At 36.3% G+C, this 19,511-nt stretch overlaps 1 protein-coding gene across 2 annotated transcripts in view; it reads left to right on the forward strand.

The window, feature by feature from the left end:
* Window positions 1-19,511, forward strand: part of HCN1 (hyperpolarization activated cyclic nucleotide gated potassium channel 1) — a 396,554-nt gene that overhangs the window by 257,240 nt on the left and 119,803 nt on the right. The gene's annotated exons all lie outside the window — the stretch shown is intronic.

Below are 19,511 nucleotides of genomic sequence, written 5' to 3' on the forward strand. Positions count from 1 at the left end.
ATGTTATATGTCAATTATATCTCAATAAAACTGGCAGAAAAAGGGGCTATATTTTTCTATTCAAAAGGGCAATAATGAAAATAAACCCTATACAGCTTTAGAAATAAAAGAGCAGAATCAAAATCCAAGGATGGTGAAAGAACCGAAGGGTCAGTTTAATATTAACCACTGTTTATAAGATGATAGGATCTTACAGTATGATATTATTGAGTTATAACATATTTTTGATCACAGGAGTGTTAAGTAATGAGCAAGGCCTCGAGCCAAGTGACATGTGTTAAAAAACAAAATTCAAATAAGTGAATTTAAAGATCTAACTGGCTTTATGAAATGATTCACAAATCGGCAGCATCCCACCTACAAGTAGAGGGAATCTCTGAGGAGTTGTACAAAATGGAAGATTTTTCTGGAAAGAGGGTAGGGCAAGAAAGTGATTAGCAAAAGAAAAGGATTCTTATGGACAAGGTTGCTTTCCCTGAGGGGACGTGGAGGGGATCTTATCATGCAGATTACTTCCTTGGCCTTTGGGAGTTGGAGAGACCCCCTGCCAGACTCATTGAAACCCATCAGAATATTCTTGACTGATGAAGACTAGATTTCTGGAGGTGATTGAAACTGCAAGTAAACTGTATATTGAGCCTAGATTTGAGGACTGGGCCTAAATGACACATTTTGTGTCTGTGGTATCCTTTTTAACACACCTGTAAGTCCTCAAGGGAAGTACTGGGGACAGAATGAGAGCACAGATACAATATAAAGGGGGAGACAGTAGAAGGATTCTTTTCAATGGTTGTTATTTGTGTGCATTTGTTGGTTGTTTGTGATAAACAAACAGGTACTTTAAGACTCTTAGCCTGAGAACTATTTAGGGAGTGACATGGAAGCAGATATTGCTTAGATGCTCTTCTGCCCGGATGCTTTGGGTTAGCGTGCAGTGGAGGAAGGGTAAGTATGACAGGGAATCAGTTAAGTGATACCAACTGAAATTATGGGGTGGTTCAGGGACAATAGAACTTATGGATGGTAAATTCAGGTTAGATGAATTTAGCATTGACACAGTTTGTCACATCTGTTTAAAGCCAAGTAGGGAACATCTTGGTAGACAGGATTAGAGGTCAAGAGAGAGGTCTGTTTTATTTTGATGAGTCATACTCAACTCTGTTCACCTCACTGAAAGTAAACTAGATTTGTTTTGGGTTTGTTGCTTGTTTTATGTGAAGGAGCAACATAGAAGAAGGAGACCAGATTGACAAATAACTAAGTTCTTGCTTGGAGTGAGACTGACCGGTCACAGCTCACTCAATAGTGAATACGAATATATAACAAGTTCTATCTCAGTCTAGTAAATGCTGCCTCAGCACCAGTGTGATACCTTCAGATTTGTATCTTGATGGGATAGCAATGGTCGTTTGGTTATGAAGGTTTGTTTTCTTGAACTTCTTTAGTTTTCAAATGGTTCATTTTATTAACATTCAGCGTATACTACAAGGCTCAGTTATTTCTCTTAAATTTTGAAGACAACACGCTATGCTTGAGATACTTTATTTTTGGTCATTTAACTTACTGAAAGAGAGACCTTTCCACAAATCTGTTTTATTACGACTTATTACAAAGGGTAGATTATTGCCTTTGAAAATGCCTTAGTTCACTATCTAATTTGTCTTTTAAAATGTCTTAGTGTGTTATAAAATACTGTTTTATTCCAATATGGGTAATGCCCTCAGGATCACTACTTTAACCCAATTTTCCTGCCCCTTCTTACTCCTTTCATTATATTACCATTGTAAATACTAAATAGTCTTCTCCCTTTCTTTTCCATCTCCAAAATTTCTCTACCTAAATTTTGTCAAAAACACGCACCCATTTTGCTTATGAAATTGGCTCCTACATGCTGTAGCTTCCAAACTTTGGAGACAATACATAACAAAAATCAAATATGAATATCTTCAAATTGTCATGTATAATTAGGATTCTCAGACAACCATGCCATTATCAATGTGTAGCACTGACTAATAATAAGAACAGTAATAATGTCATTTATATTTTAATGGCACCTATTGGCTTCCAAAGAATGTCAGTATATTTTACCTTTTCTGGTAAAGCTGCCCTACCTTTCAAGAGAGTTGATATCAAGTAAATTTATAGAAATACCTTATTCCTTCCTTATTTTTTTTTTTTCCTTCCTGACTTATTTTAATACTCCTGCTACTCCCTTGCTTGGCTTCTACCTTCATCATAAATGATAAATGCTCTAGGATCTAGTCTCTTGTGTGTTACTCATTTTCTATTTGAAGTTTCTTGTAGCCCTGGCTATTCCTCATCCAAAGCTAACCCATGGACATATCAAAGCAAAGGTAATCTGCCTGTACCCTATCTTATGTATACCTGAGTCACATTTACTCCCATCCTATCTTCTTTCATTTGAAAGGTCCTATCTCTCATATTTACCTTTAATTTTATGGTATTCAAGCTTTATCTTTCCCTAAATAATTTGTCTTGGGATGCTCTTCATGCTTTGTTTACACTGTGCTTATCTATGCTCATATAATTTTAGTGTCTTGGGAGTCAATCCTGAAACGTTTAGGGCCAGCAAGGAAACTGTAGGTCATGGCAAGAGGATATTTGAATAATTACTTAGAAGTAACACGCAGGCATTTAAGTCAAAATCTTCCAGAAACTGTGTCATTGACTTCCTAACCTAAAACAGAAAGGCTCAAGGTATTTCTAGGGTCTTAGAAGAAGATATGGGAGCAATTTTTGAGTATGCCATGCTTTTTCTTGATTCTGATTGGAAAACTAGGTACTCTTCTCCCAGACCTCATCTACAGTGTGATCAAAGTTCCATCTCCACTGTCCAGAGAACCTGCTATCACGGCACTACCAAGGACAGCATGCAGATTGTACATGAGGGAAGCTGTTTTGCTACACCTTCTCTAGGCAAGCCTGGTGTAGCAATACACATATGCCCACCCGAGCAAATACAATAGATGATTTTGTTAACCTTTGTTACCAGTGCCTAAGGAAAGGTGAAAAGGAAAGACTGTTGACTCATCGGAGCAGATTAATCATTTTAGAACTAGCTGGGGAAAATCTGGCATGAGTCATGGAAGTGATGCACTAGAGAAATCATTAAGCTTTGAATGTTTACCTCTTCTCTCTGAGCAGTCCCTACTGACCGAGAAATGCATGCTGTTAATCATTAAGACATTCTCTTGCATTGCCAGTAAGCCAGAGTTGTTTCTTTCCACATCAGAGGAAGTTAAGGAAGACATCTATATGATGTGTCTGAAGATATTCTTTATAGTCTATCAGTTTGTGGAAACTTAAGCATTTTTTCCTAAGTAAGGTATTATATATAGGTCAGTTTTCTACAGGAATTGTACTAAACAGTGTGCTCTTTGTAGGAATTTCTAATTATTATGCCTCAAAAACAAAATGGTCAGAGGTATAGGAGGTGTTGGCATTAGGTAATATTATAACTGGAAATAAGAATTCTACCAAAGTATTCAGGAATACTCCACTTCGGGTAACGTTTGCCTTTTTATGGTCATATTTTTTATCATGCATTAACAGACTAAAAATTGCTTTTCTAAAAGTAAACTAACCATAGTTTTCCTCTCTTGCTATAAGAGAATAGCTAGCATATGTTCATTAGAACTATTTCAAATGGAGTCCACTGGAGTTCACAGAGAACCTGCTTCACATTAATATGTTCTTTGGATAGTAATATCATGGCTAAATATGGAATAATTATCCAATATTTGTATTCTGACTTTAAAGAACTAAAATGAGCTCATCAGAAATGGGAATTTTGTCTGAATCACCATTTTGCTAGTCTACTAATAAGTTGGTAGAATCAAAAGCTAGAGGAAGAGAAAAAAAGAGAGAGAAACTAACAGATTGTTTCAATTTTTTTTCTTTCTGTTTTATAGTTTGTTTGCTTATAGATTTCCAAGTCAGTCTATATCTGAATTCAGAGCTATGGCTGCAACAAAAGAGTCTGAGACTCAAAAATCAATCAATCAATTTCTTTTCTCTCTCTCCCTCTCTCTCATTTCACACACACACACGCACACGCACACGCACACGCACACACACGCTGACACTCAAATGTAATGTAAATGGAGAATTGATTTATCAGAGACAACTGAGACTCCAGGGATTTAAGCTTTCTAAATACCAGTAAAAAGTGTATTTGGTTTGATTCTACTGATCAAGAAGTTGCTTTTTGCCTCTGTTAAGTACTATTTGGTATTTGAATTTTCTGTGAAGTTGTATATGAGGTCAGGGAGTCCACACCTTATAAAACCTACATTTGTCTAAGGCTTATGTGGACTTAAGGAGTCAAAGCAGAACATTCTCTCAGAGCAGTAACTCTGACACAGAAGCCTCACATACCAAGAATACATTGAGTACACATCATAGGATAAGAGCTTTAAGTTGGAATTAGGCTTCTAAAAATAACTGCAAGTGCTCAATCTTTCTGCTTTTTACACAGTGGAGGATTTCCTAGGCTTATCCTGTTAGATTGCATAATCAATATACCAAGTTCTAGCATTGCTTATGATTTATGGCTTTGTTTGTCTGCAATTTAAGGTCATGCCTTTAGAATTAAGTAACATGTGCTGTTCCTGATTTGTGTAGTTACTATTTTGCTGTAAATAAGAAGGTGAATTTGGGGCACCTGGGTGGCTCAGTCAGTTAAGTGTCTGCCTTCTGCTTAGGTCATGATTCTGGACTCTTGGGATTGAGCCCCACATTGGGCTCCCTGCTCAGCAAGGAGTCTGTTTCTCCCTCTACCCTTCATCAGACTCCTGCTCTTGCTCATTCTCAAATAAATAAATAAATAAAAGAAGATGAATTTAAAAGCATTTTCTTTCTTTCTTTCTTTCTTTCTTTCTTTCTGTCTTTCTGTCTTTCTGTCTTTCTTTCTTTCAATTCCAAGCTGCCTCTACTACAGACACACACAAATGGGACTGTGGTTGAAGCTGCAGGTTCTATGTTCTGCAACTGTTACATAAACTTATGCTTCCCACACTCAGACTCATCTCTTCTAATCTGGAGCAAAGCTATTTTTGTGGGTTGAAATGTGCCCCCAAAAAAGATTTGTTGAAGTTATAATGCCCAAGTGGCTGCCAATGTGATCAAATAGATGTCATCAAGTTATGATGAGGTCATTAGAATGGGCCTTAATCCAGCATTACTGTTGTCCTTACAAGAGACATCCTGTGACAACAGCGGCAGAGATTGGAGTGATATGGGCCACAAGCCCAGGAATGCCAATAATTACAGCCTCCACCAGAAGTTGGAAGAGTCAAAGGAAATCCGGCTGATTTTACTACCAAAGTTTTAGGTTACAGAACAATGAGAGAATAAATTTCTTTGGCTTAAAAAAAAAGAAAACATCTTTCTAAAGTAACAGGATAATTTTAACCGGTATCATTTATCTTTTAAACTTGTGATAGAAATAACTGTAGCGTAGGGAAATAGTTTTCTATACAATTAATTAGCCACTGACCTAATAAGCATGCATATTTCTGAAATAGGTAACTGTGGTAATTTCGGGTAATACAGATCACAGTGGATGCCCTCATCATTTTGCCTGGAAAGAACGTAATAGTAATTAGACTTGTAATATCACTTTCAAAATGGCGATGGTTTAACTCCAAGCCATGGTTGATTTTTTTCCCTCTTAAATACCCATATGTAAGCAGAGTACAGGATAGCAATTATTAAGCAATTACAGCTTAAATTACAGCTATACTGTGTCTGCACTTGGCAGGTCAGAAACCCAATAGGAAGATACTGCATCTTATCATGAGGCCATAGGCAAGTTAATGAAACTCTGAACTTTATCCTCCTCAGTAAAATGAAAATAATAAAGGCTGTTCTAGCTGTTATAATGTTGCTGTGATCATCGTCAGGTCAAATTAGATACTTATTGTAAGAGATCTATATAAACCATGCTTGACGTTTTTGTTGGTAGTGGTATTTTGATTATTGTAGTGACTATGTCAAGCTAATGGAAGCAATACTTGCAGGCATGTAAAGACATGAGCGTTTTTATTTGTTTGTTTGTTTGTTTGTTTGTTTTTCAATCCTTAGGCAAACTGGATGAGACCATGGGCAAGTAACAATATTTTCTGACTTTGATATGTATTGTTCCTTGCATATTAGATTAAAATGGAGTTGGATAGTATGAATATACTTATTTATGTGTGTATTTAGCTAGTTGGTTATTTTAATCACAAAATTAAACTCCATTTGCTCATAAGAAGGATAGCCTAAAGTTTTGCCCAGATCTCCTGCAATTCCAACTTTTTATGAGTCTATAGCTATGTCAGTCTACCGTAGGGGAAAAAAAAATTGTTTCATGGGTCAAATCTTTTATTTTCTTTTACTCTCCCTTCTTAACTCTGGTGGCTGAGCCCTAGTCCAGTAGCAAATCAAGGTAGAAAAAGAAAAAAACAGAAAAATTTATCATACCATCATGCTACTACATGGATATATTAAATGTTAAGGAGGGCAAATTCTACCATTGCTAGGGTGTGATTTCAGAATCTGTTATAGGTGAAAGTTTCATTTGTGGAATAATGGAAAAACGAGTTTAACCTCAACATCAGTAACCAATTATTAAGTTTCTTGCCAGCTTACGCATTTCTTTTCTACATGGCTTAAAATTCTCTATAGTTATGCTGATCTCTGAACATCAGATTTTAATAAACTTCTTCATGATGTGTATGCTTGTAAAGAGATTAAAATTGTACCCAGCAGTAGAAATTACTATAAACAAGTTGTTAAATGAAAACACACACAGGTACACACACTATTAATAAATTTAGACCCTCATGCAGAGAACTACGCTAGATAAAATACACCTAAACACTGTATTATGTACCAGTGCTTTTATATACAGCCACCGTATGTACCAGCCTTTTATATAATGCCTCTCATTTAATCTTCATAAGAAGTACAGATTCTTTATACATTACACATCTGTCACACAATTAACATATATGCAGATTATCTAGGATGAAAAATCTAATGCCATGTTTCATATGGTAACGAACATTTATATAAACCAATAATTGCATATGTAATAATTTATGTTCTCATTACTTTTTAAAAGTTTATTTGTTTTAGATAAAGAGAAAGAGAGTGGATGGGAAGGGGCAGAGGGAGAGGGAGAAAGTCTCAAGCAGACTCTGAACTGAGTGCAGAACCTGTCCCAGGGCTCAGTCTCACCACCCTGAGGTCACGACCTGAGCCAAAATCAAGAGTTGGATGCTTAACCACTGTGCCACCCAGGCACCCCTTAAGTTCTAATTATTAACACCAACCACCCAAGGGCTCCACTCAAGCTGATAAAATTCTGAACTCCTGCTTCTTTTATATCCCAGGTGGCTGCTTTACTTAAAAAGAGCAGAAATTTGAGCCTAGAGAAAAAGATTACAGTTCTTTGTTTTACTTCAATTTTGCTTTAATTTTAGCAGTTTTTAACACTACCAATATGCTAACGCCTCTAATTAGCAGAGTTAAGCAACTTGAGAATGCCATCAAAAGAGATGATCTACTAATTTGAAAATCACCGATGCAGAGTTACTTTCCTAAAACCCATACAATGATTTTAAAAGTGCATATCAAATAATAGCCCTGGAGAAATGACATCACTCCTCATGTTCCTTTGGCCAGGTGTTAGCGGATGCACACGGCATCGTTTCATGGTTCAGATTGAACCTGCCTCTGCCTCTCCTATGCCTTCCAGACTCTGGAGGATTAAGCCTCAGGCAAGAACATCCTTCCAGGAGACTTTTCCTATTTGGATACAAGGAACATTTACTCCCTACCAGGCTTTGGGGATGGTAAAAAGGGAAGAAAACCCTTTGAGGGTTCTTGGCCAGTAGGAAACTACTGAAGTGAAGCACAATTGTGTGAGCCAACATCTTCATTGGCCTCAGACTTTTTTTTTTAAATTTTTTTTTAATTTAAAGATTTTATTTATTTGACAGAGATCACAAGTAGGCAGAGAGCCAGGCAGAGAGAGGAGGAAGCAGGCTCCCTGCTGAGCAGAGAGCCCAATGTGGGGCTCCATCCCAGGACCCTGGGATCATGACCTGAGCCAGAGGCAGAGGCTTTAACCCACTGAGCCACCCAGGCTCCCCCTGGCCTCAGACTCTTGAGGGGATTTTCCCTCAGAGGTTTTCTCTGATGAAAATCTGAGATAATTTTTCCTCTAAATTCCCTCAGGGTATAGTGAGAGGTTCCCTTTTGCTAGTTGAGATGAAAACATATATTTTAGAGAATTTCTGTGCTATGGTTATATTCTTTAAATGTTCGAAAATTCTGCATTAGAATTATGAATTTTATTTATATAAATGGTTAGGAAAGATGAGGCTATGATCTTCAGAATGGAGATGGTTTATACTGTAGTACAGATACAGCTATGATTGAATTTCAGCTTTCCTGTTGACAAGTGTATGACTTTGAGCAAATCTCTTAATTTTTCTAAGCTTTACATTCCTTACTTGTAAGAACAATATCAGGTTTCAAGAATTTTATGAAGAACAGTGATTTGATATAAAAGCACCTTGCAAGGAGTAAAGTACTCAGTGTATGCTAATCTCTCCCATTGTTCTTTTATATTTATGCATATATATAAAATATGTTTACTGATCTTTATGTGTGCAAAAATATGTAGATATATTTGTTTCTATTTACTTGCCCAAACAAGCAATAAAAATATTTTGCTCAAAGCTCTAATTATAGAAAAATCACACTTAAAATCTTGAAATACCTGATTTAGAGCCTTTCTATAAGTACTAGTGAACACTTAATCTAAAAATTTGAGCTAGCAGACTCACCAAATTAAAAAATAACTTATTGATGTGTCTAATTTTTATTTTATCTTATTTATTTTTTCGGGAGAGAGCAGTTGAGGGGGGAGGGGAAAACAGTGAGGGGAGGAGAGAGAATCTTAAGCAGGGCAGAGCCCCATGTGGGGCTCAATCTTACAACCCTGAGATCATGATCCAAGCCAAAATCAAGAGTAGGATGCATAACCAACTGAGCCACTCAGGCATCCCATGTTTAATTTTTATTTTAAAACAATGCAACCAACATTAAAAGAAATATGAGAAAAAATATCTATGCTCTCAAGCATCATTAAATTTTAATTTATATATCTACTTAATGCTGATTTTGTATTTTATCATCATTAATGAAGCAGGGAAACGTACACTTAGAGTTTGAGGGATTAATTGACCAAGGAACAAGTCTGGAATTTAAAATGACCAAACATCACTCTTTTTACAGCAACAGTAGTCTTCTTATGCAGTAATTTTATATTTTATTGCTGAAAACTATTTGAACTTTTCTATAAGGCAGAAGGATGGATGTCAGAGCTATAAATGTTTGTAAGCAGATCAAAGGAGTACAAATAAAAAACATAAATACATTTCTCCAACTGAAAATGACATGTAATTGTATATTATTTTTTTAAGGTGTTATTTCTAGAAATCAGTTATATATATAATGCAGTTATATATTTTGGAGATAATGTTATCAAGAATACAAATATCCATTTTAAGAGTTCAAGAGCTTCTATCATGTGAATTGAAGGGAAATAATTCATTACTTACTAAAACATTTAAAATATAGTGCTAATGTTATAGAAAAAGGTTGACGAGTTATGAAATCAAAGCACAGTGTTGGTAGGCTCTCTTTCTTCCTGCTTACAGTGATATTAATATTAGCTTTCAAAGCATATTTATACTGGGTGGGAGAGACTACATCATATTTAGTTTTTTTTTTTTTTTTTTTAACTTTTTATTTTTTATAAACTTATATTTTTATCCCCAGGGGTACAGGTCTGTGAATCACCAGGTCCACACACCTCACAGCACTCACCAAAGCACACACCCTCCCCAATGTCCACAATCCCACCCCCTTCTCCCAAACCCCCTCCCCCCAGCAACCCTCAGTTTGTTTTGTGAGATTAAGAGTCACTTATGGTTTTTTAAGAAATATTCTTCCTTGCTATCTGCATTTTAACTTTACACATAACATAGCTGTCGGTCATTTCCCTGAGTCTTCTTAAGAATTACATGTACTGTGTTTCTACTGATCAGTTCAAATTAGGATGGCCTCAGTGAGTTGATCTCCACTTGTCTTCCTACTGATATTATTATTTACTATGATCTGTAGCAAAATGTCACAAATAATGTTTAATTCAACTAAGATAAAGACCTCCTCAAAGATGTTTCTTAAATGTTTCTGTTTGTAATCAATCCAATAATTCTAGAGGTTATATTTCGAAGTATACAAAATATACTTATTTTGTTCGAAGAACAAAAATGCTCAAATGAATTATTAAAAACAATTGTACTTCTTTTCCATCACTAATCATTAGAAAGCTTGCTCCTAGTATCTATCCATTGTTACCATACTTTAGCCCTGCAAAACCGATGAAGAACAATAATTTATTATCTTGACTCCATTCTCTTATATACAGATAAAATAAAATCATGGCATGTTCTAGTGACCTTACACTTTGGAATTGGTGACCTGTTATGCTCCACTTCTTGTGACTTCAGAAAGATTATGTTCAGCTATTTTCCTTGTCTTGAGAACTTCTCAAAGTATTTTTCTATCTGATTGGCTTTGTTGTAACTGATGTAAGTGGTAAGTTCATTCAGTGGTTGAAGAAATAAACTTTAGCTGATTAAAATTTGATATTTTAGTTGTTGATGCATGTATTTCTGAGTCAAGTTCTGTATTTCCAATTTTGCTAAGATTTTGCCTACTTAACATATTCATACTTGCATTTGATTTCAAATGATAAAGCAGATTCATTAGTAGAATAGTTTGGCCTTCTAAATTAACAAAATTTTATTTCATATGTAGGATGATGGACCAGGGAAACTTGTTCTTGTGGCAGAATATACTAAGTGGCTTAGTTTGAGCTTGAATGTCCTAAGTCAGGAGGTCTAGAATAAACATTTCTTTTCTTTCTTTGCCACAGTCCTTCACCCTGATCCAAATTAAGTAACAACATAAACAGTGTGTCAAACAAATGCTTAGAAAATAAGTTAAACTTGGAATATAAACATAAATTTTTTTTCTGTATGGAAGTTCCCAGATGGAATAATTAAGTTTACTTATATATATTTCCGTTAATTGGGCTCAATATGCTTTCCTCAAAAAATAATTTCAAAGATGCCTCAGTGAAGTGAAGAATTAAATATGGGAACACTTCGAGTAATAAAAAAGAATTAATCAGGGACGTCTGGGTGGCTCAGTCAGTTAAGTCGGCCTTTGGCTCAGGTCATGATCTCAGGGTCCTGGGATCGAGTTCCACATCAGGGTCTCTGCTCAGCAGGGAGTCTGCTTCTCCCTCTTCCTCTACCTGCCATCCTCACTGCTTAGGCTCTTTCTTTCTCTCTCTGTCAAATAAATAAATAAAATCTTTAAAAAACCTTTTTTTAAATAATCTGTAAGGAACAATTTGTTGGCAGATCATTGCCTAAAATGAAATTAAGCAAAACCTTAATTAAATCAGAGTTAAAAGGTAGTTTATTTGTTTACTTTCAATAGGATTCAAGTTCAATGTAAGCTGGCCATATTTGGTTTGTATGGTAAATCACTTGGAGTAGATAGTCTCCTGTTCGTGTTATTATTGATATAGACTAAAATAAAACGAGCCATTTTTTTAAAGATGAAAGGAGAACAGCAACACGATTATAATAATAATAAAATGATGTCCTGGGAATGAAAACACTCTTGGATCTTCACCAGACCCTACCAGATCTAGTTTTTCCTTCTTTAGGTCTCCTCTTTGCCTGTTGTTCCTTTCCTACCTTAAAGAAGGGCTGCGTGTGAGAGTTGGACTGACCAGTTAGTTTTGCAATCTTCATATTTTGCCTGAAATTATAATAGGTTTATAAAATCAAGAGCACTGTCACATAGTAGCTAATAGTATTGTTTCTAGAACTAGGCTGGGTTCAAAACAATGAATCCTCCACCTACGAACTTGTAACCTTGGGCAAGTCACTATGTTCTCTGCTTCCTTGTTACCATTGAACAAGTGATGAGAAGCATGATATGATGGTAAGATTGATGAATTTAATGTAATAAGTGGTACTTTGAACAGTTTAGAGCCATACATGTTGTTCCCATCAGAATGTTTTTCAAGTATAACCTTGAAAAATGTATTTTATATTCCAAGTTTAATTTTCTAAACATTTGTTTGACACACTGTTTATGTTGTTACTTAACTCACCTGTGTATTTTTTCACGGCAGTCAACCTACTTTTCTGGGTTGAGCTACTATGGTTGGGGTTGTAATGGTGGGTGGGGCTGGTGGGGAGGGTTGGAAGGATTAAAGAAGAGGGAGATAACGGTATAAGATATCATTCCTCCACTTGGGATTCTCTCCTCAGCAGCCTCTGAATCACATGGCTGCTGCCTAAACACTGATGTTCCATCATAAGGGCCACATTGGCCCTCATACATGCAATGTGCATCGACACAGTTTAGTGTGTAAAAAGAATGATTCTGGTCTTGTAGGAATAACAGAAAAGATCCCTACACCTCATCAGTCTCTTCTGTTAAGAAAAGCCTGAATTGTATGAATCTTTCTACATTTTCCACAACCCCCTGAATTATTCTACTTTCCTTTTTCTTTTACCATTTCATAAAAATCTAATATGCTACATTCGATAGACCTTATCTTCTCAAAATTATTTACTGTTGTTCTTATTTCATACTCTATGCTTTTATGCTCGTTCAGTTTTCATTTCACCCCCTTTAAACTTACAAGAGCTTTTAAACTGACTTCTTTATCTATTCATTGTTAAATCCATCCTCCATACCAGGATTTCTCAACCTCATCAAGGCTGGTACTTTCGGTCAGATGATTCTTTGCTGTGGAGAAGTTCTCGGTGAATTGGAGGCATTTAGCAGCTTCACTCGCCTCTACCCATTAGAAGATAATAGCACTTCCTCCAGGGGCACCTGCATGCTCAGTCGGTTAAGTGTTGGATTCTTGGTTTCAGCTCAGGTCATGATCTCAGGGTCGTGAGATGGAGCCCCACGTAGGGCTCCGTGCTCAGCGTGGTTTGTGCTTGGCATTCTCTCTCTCCCTCTCCCTCTGCCCCTCCCCTGCTCACACATGTTTGCTCTCTCAAAGAATAAATAAATAAATCTTTTTAAAAATTGCACTTTCTCCAGTTATAAAAACCAAAAATTCGACAATGTTCCCTGGATGACAGGATCATCCTCAGTTGAGAACCTCTACTCAACAGTTCTTCGTGATCACTCATCTTGAAGCACAGGTCAGCTTTTATCATTTCCTGCTGAAAAATTTTCTGAGGCTTCCCATACTAGACTGAAAAATCTTCTGACCCCCTCCGTTGCTGGCCATCACTCTGTTTCCTAGTGTATTCCAGTTTTGTATCTTCTCTATCATTTATGCTGGCTGGTCTATGAGCCAATCTGTCTTCAGATAGATAGGCAAGCAGACAGGAACTTTCTGGGTTTGGTGACTATCTTCACCCATAGCTTCCCCCTGGGTACCATACATGCACAGCATCATGTATCCACATTTTTACTTTAAAACATGGCCTTCCTCAAATTTCTTCACATAGTAACTCAGTCGGAATCTCTGCTGGAATTAAGAAAGGTCTTTGTTTTATACGCATATAGATTCTTTTTTTTTTTTTTTAAAGATTTTATTTATTTGTCAGAGAGAGCGAGCGAGAGCGAGCACAGGCAGACAGAGTGGAAGGCAGAGTCAGACGGAGAAGCAGGCTCCCTGTGGAGCAAGGAGCCCGATATGGGACTCGATCCCAGGACGCTGGGATCATGACCTGAGCCGAAGGCAGCTGCTTAACCAACTGAGCCACCCAGGCGTCCCACGCATATAGATTCTTAAAAAAAAAAAAAAAAAAAAGATTCTAAAGTCACTGTAATTTGAGATGATACCAGTATAGAAATAGTCAAAAATATTTGTGTAACAAAATATTGAGTTCAGAAACAAACACCCAACATGTAGAGACAATATAAAACAAAGGAAGCATTTTTATGTCACTGGGGACCAGATAGTTTATTGAAAGTTGCATGCAGTCTCAGTAAACAATTCTTTCAGAATGAATCAAAATGTGAACTTTGTTCCACATGCCTCCACCCCCCAAAAATCTCTTGGATAAAAGAAGTAAATATAAATAAATATAGAAATAACATAATCTTTAAAATATTTACATATGAATCATCTCAGATTTAGGGAGATCATTTTAACTCATACAGAAAATTCAGCAGCTCACAGGGAAATTACAGATTCATTTTCCTACATAAAATAGTCAAAATGTTGGAGCACTTGGATGGCTGAGTTGGTTGACTGTCCTACTCTCAGTTTGGCTTGGTCATTATCTCAGGGTCCTGAGATCATCCCACGGTGGGCTTCATGCTTGGTGGGATGGTTTGCTTGAGGATTCTCTCTCTCTCTCCCCTTCCCCTAACTCATGTACATTCTCTCTCTCTCTCTTTCTCTCTCTCTCTAAATTAAATAAAAAGAATTAAAATGTGTGGCAAATTATATCATTAAAAAATAGCAAAGAGTAAATTAGGAATAGATATTTAGATCAAATAAAGAATTGATATCCAGGGGCACCTGGGTGGCTCAGTGGGTTAGGCCTCTACCTTCGGCTGAGGTCATGATCTCGGGGTCCTGGGATCGAGCCTCCCGCATTGGGCTCCCTGTTGGGCAGGGGAGCCTGCTTCCCCCATCTCTCTGCCTGCCTTTCTGCCTACTTATGATCTCTCTCTCTCTGTGTTAGATAAATAAATAAAATCTTAAAAAAAAAAAAGAATTGCTATCCAGTCTTCAGTTATGTATTATAAATTAATAGCAAAAAAATAAGAATTTCACTGGAAATGAGAAAGTCCACTTGGTTAATAAGTATATGAAAGCATTCTCAAATTTCCTAGTCAGAGTAATGTAAATAAAAGTAACAGTGAGTGCTATTTCTCACTCGAATAGGTGAAAAAGTATTTTTATTTGTTTTTGGGAAACTTACAGACTGCAAAACAGTCTGGCTATATATATATATATATATATTTTTTTAAGATTTTATTTATTTATTTGACAAACAGAGAGACCACAAGTAGACAGAGAGGCAGGCAGAGAGAGAGAGGGGGAAGCAGGGTCCCTGCTGAGCAGAGAGCATGATGCAGGGCTCGATCCCAGGACGCTGAGATCATGACCTGAGCCGAAGGCAGAGAGACTTAACCTACCCAGGTGCCCCTTGGCAATATATTTTATAATTAGATTGAAAACTTTACTCTTTTACCTAACAAACATACTCCTGAGAATGTATTTGATTGAGATAAAGTACAAAGTTGTTTATTACAGAATAGTCTGTAGTCACAGGAACTAGAAAACAATAGACAAATGGGAGAGATAACTATGACATCATCATCAATGGGTTATTACATAGTTATATGGACACTAGATTATTTGGAGGAATTTTCCTGTGATAAAAGCTGTATGCAGAGAAGTATATATGATATGATCCATTTTGGTAGAAAGAAAGGCCAAGATCTGTGTGTGTGTTTTGTATGTGCCTAAGGAGATAAATGAAAATGAACATGAGCACACATTCTTGCACAAAATTGTCTGGCTGTTATCTGACTGCATTCCTTTGGGAAATTGAAACTTTCTTCTCCAGCTCCACATACTGCTTCCCCTCAAAAACAAAGGAATAAACAATACAAACAAAATTAAAGAACAGTCTCCACTGGGCACCCCATTGGATTTTTGAATTATTCCCATTATATCTAAGTCCATCAAGTTGCCTTGATGGACTTAGATATGCAACATGACTGGCTGACTGCCCCCATATAAGGAAGGGAATCCTGTACTAGATTTAGCAGCATAGTCAAAATGTATTTATTCACCCCTTCTTTCAACAACACTGTTTTCACCTAAAATAGTTAGTGTCTCCACTGAATCATGCAATTTAGAGTCTAACATGATCAATGAGACATGGCCCCAGCCCTAACTATGAGTAGTTGCCAGGCACATAAGATCATCATGTCCCAGACGAAGTCACGATGACAGGGGAATTAGAGTGCTGAGGGAGCCCAGAGAGATTGAAAGCCAGTCAGAAACAAGCCACGCTTATTTTCTTTCAATTCATTCTTGGACTAGATCTTAGGAATTGAGGCCTCTGTTTATTTTGCAGTGTTTGCAATGAGTGAACTCATTTTTATTATAGCAGTATATTACTGAGTTTAATTTCAGCAATTTTATTATGTCATTTTAAATAACAAATACAGTCAAGATTTTTATAGAACACATTCCTTTGTATTGTATTTGTTCATCAAATACTCCATTCCTTGTTCCTGGAACATCTGGAATTCAGGGAACTTTGGGTTTGTTCATGAAAATAGTTACATATTTTCGTGTATGAAAAAAAGTGTAGGGAAGGAATTTTGTTTATTCATCAAAATGAGAACTTGTACATGGGTCCGTTATACTATGTGCATAGTATAGTATAATAAAAGATACACATAATTTTATTCTCTTAAAACTGAATCTCATTTTTCTACGTGTCTGTGTATACACACACACACACACACACACATATATAGATCGATGGATGGGTGGATAGATAGGGCAACATTACCTCATTTTATAAATAACAGTGAATTTCAGTTTAAGAAAATTAATTCTTCCAACCAAATGGGACTGGTTATTTTTTGTTCACAGCCACATGCGATTCCAAAGTTTATGAGGTTGGGCTTTTAAACTTTATCTTGTCCTCTCTTTAAATCTATACATTGGATTTTGGAAAACCCTGTTAAAACATGAACACAAAAGTTTACATGTAGTCAGTGTATTTTTAAATAACTTACACTCTTCTGATAATTTAAGAATTCATTGACAAAAGCAGGGATGTGGGGATGGGGTATGACCTTGTAGTTGCTCAGGCACACACTTCCAGGAGAATCCTGTGCTTCGTTACAAAGCTCAGCTGTTGCTATCTTGACATTCTTAATAATTTTATCTGTGAAGTTACGTTTCGTAAGTGAAGTCCCTGGGACAGTGGGGCATGAATGTGAGCAGCACTGGGACAGTGGGGTGTGAACTTGAGCAGCAGCGCTGCATGGGGGAAACTCAGCACTCACAGGTTCAGTCCTGTAGGCACAGTTGGCAACACAGAAGCCAAGTACTGCCCCTGACAGTGTGGTGTATGCATAGGCATGCCTCAGCAGGCTGACATGCTGAGTCCCCCATGTGGCTGTGCCAGAAGCGACTGTGGGAGGTAGGAGTGACCCACCCCCCAAGCAGGAACAGGAATCTTGGTGAGAAAACAGCTGACTCTCAGTCCCAGGATCCTGTCCCTGCAGTATCTACACAGATATTAAATCTTCTGTCTCAATTCCAAGATAATACTTGGGGAACTCAGATGATAAATTTTGTCAATAAATTATTACAAAATAGGGAGGACACAGGGATATTGCAATAAAGCCTGTCGGGGTGTTATTAGAATACTTCACATTTACGATGTCCAATTTTGAAAACTCCTGCAACATTGCAAAGCAAATATCCACCAGCCTACAAATACAGATTAAAGATCATCACATTTGATGGACAATCACACTATTTTCATATGAAACTTTAAATAAACCAATTATTAACAGAGAAGATAATTCTTAATTAAATTTTCCTTATAATTGAAAATAAAGAAATAAAATACATACATAGGCATTTTGGATTATATGCAAATTATGAAACTACTTTTGGTTTCTTATTCAGTCTTAGCAAGTTACAGGAAATGTCAGAGGAAATCTTAAAATGTCAGTGCATACATTTACATTCAACATTAAAATCAGTATACAGTGTAAATGATCTTTGTTGTGAGGGAATTGTTTTGTATTTTCACTGTGGTGATGAATACACAAATTTATACATGTGATAAATTTGTATAAAATTTGTATAAAACTAAGTCCACACACAAATGAGTCCTGGTAAATTGGTAAAATATGAATGCGATCAGTGGATTGTACCCATGTCAATTTCCTGGGTGTAACATTGTAGTTATTTTCAGGATGTTACCATTTGGGATAAATGGTACATGGGTTCTCTATTATTTCTTATAATCTGCATGTTAATCTGCAGTTATTTTAAAATGAAAAGTTTAATTAAAAATCACATTCAAGGGGTTAAGCCGCTGCTTTCAGCTTAGGTCATGATCTCAGGGTCCTGGGATTGAGTCCCGCATCGGACTCTCTGCTCAGCAGGGAGCCTGCTTCCCTCTCTCTCTGCCTGCCTCTCTGCCTACTTGTGATCTCTCTCTGTCAAATAAATAAATAAAAATCTTAAAAAAAAAATAATCACATTCAAGGGCACCTGGATGGCTTAGTGGATTAAAGCCTCTGCCTTCGGCTCAGGTCATGATCCCAGGGTCCTGAGTTGGAGTCCCACACTGGGCTCTCTGCTCCACAGGGAGCCCGTTCCCCCCTCCACTCTGCCTGCCTCTCTGCCTGCTTGTGATCTCTGTCTGTCAAATAAATAAATAAAATCTTTTAATTAATTAATAAATAAATATCGCATTCATACATGAAACTAATTTGTATGAACACTTAAATCTTTATTGAAAAATTGTTCCATTAGACTCAAGCTCCAAATATACTAAAATTTGTTTGTTAAGTCAGAAATTTATCTCAGTATTGTCACAATGCATACTCTTAATAGCCCTAGTAATGGTTGCAACTATCAGAAATTATTTGTCATCTTGGCGTTAGCCAAAACAAATGATGTCACTTACAATTTTATAATTGAAAATGAAATTGCTAATTGTATCAATTTTCAAGACCTAAGGAATGAATTTGCAGAAAATTAAGCCAGAAAAATTATATGATCAATCAGTATATCACAGTAATATAGTATTTCTCTTTATTGTATTACCCATAATTGATACTGAAATGTTATTTTTTGAAATTTATAAATTTATGCTGTTTTTCATCTACAATTCCTATTATAAGTAATAGAATATTTTTAAAGGGAAAAATTTTTATATTATTATCTTTAACAGCACTTATCCCCGCCTACATTTTGAACTAAAGGGCCCCAAACTTTCATTTTGCCCTGGGTCTTATAAATTATGTAAGTCTTGGGCCAGGAGATTTGATACAGATTGATCCAGAAAATCCTTTAAATTTTACCAACGGGTAGATAAGTTATATTGAATACCTTATTTTTGTAGAATTGAGCTTCACATAAATTTTTGGAAGAACTCAGAAATTGCATCCAATAACTAATCTCAGAAGTCAACTTCTTTTTGTCCAGAGGGTTTGCCAAGATATTATTTTGCTTATTTTATTGTATTGTATTATTTTATAAAAACCCAACAAGATTCATCCATCATCAGTCTTGACATTTGAATTTTCATTTACATTACTCTGAGAGAGGACTTCAAGGAAATCTTTCCATTTATCAGATGTACCTTTCC

The sequence above is a fragment of the Mustela nivalis genome (genome assembly GCF_964662115.1).
Source record: "Mustela nivalis genome assembly, chromosome: 3".
Classification (NCBI taxonomy): domain Eukaryota; kingdom Metazoa; phylum Chordata; class Mammalia; order Carnivora; family Mustelidae; genus Mustela; species Mustela nivalis.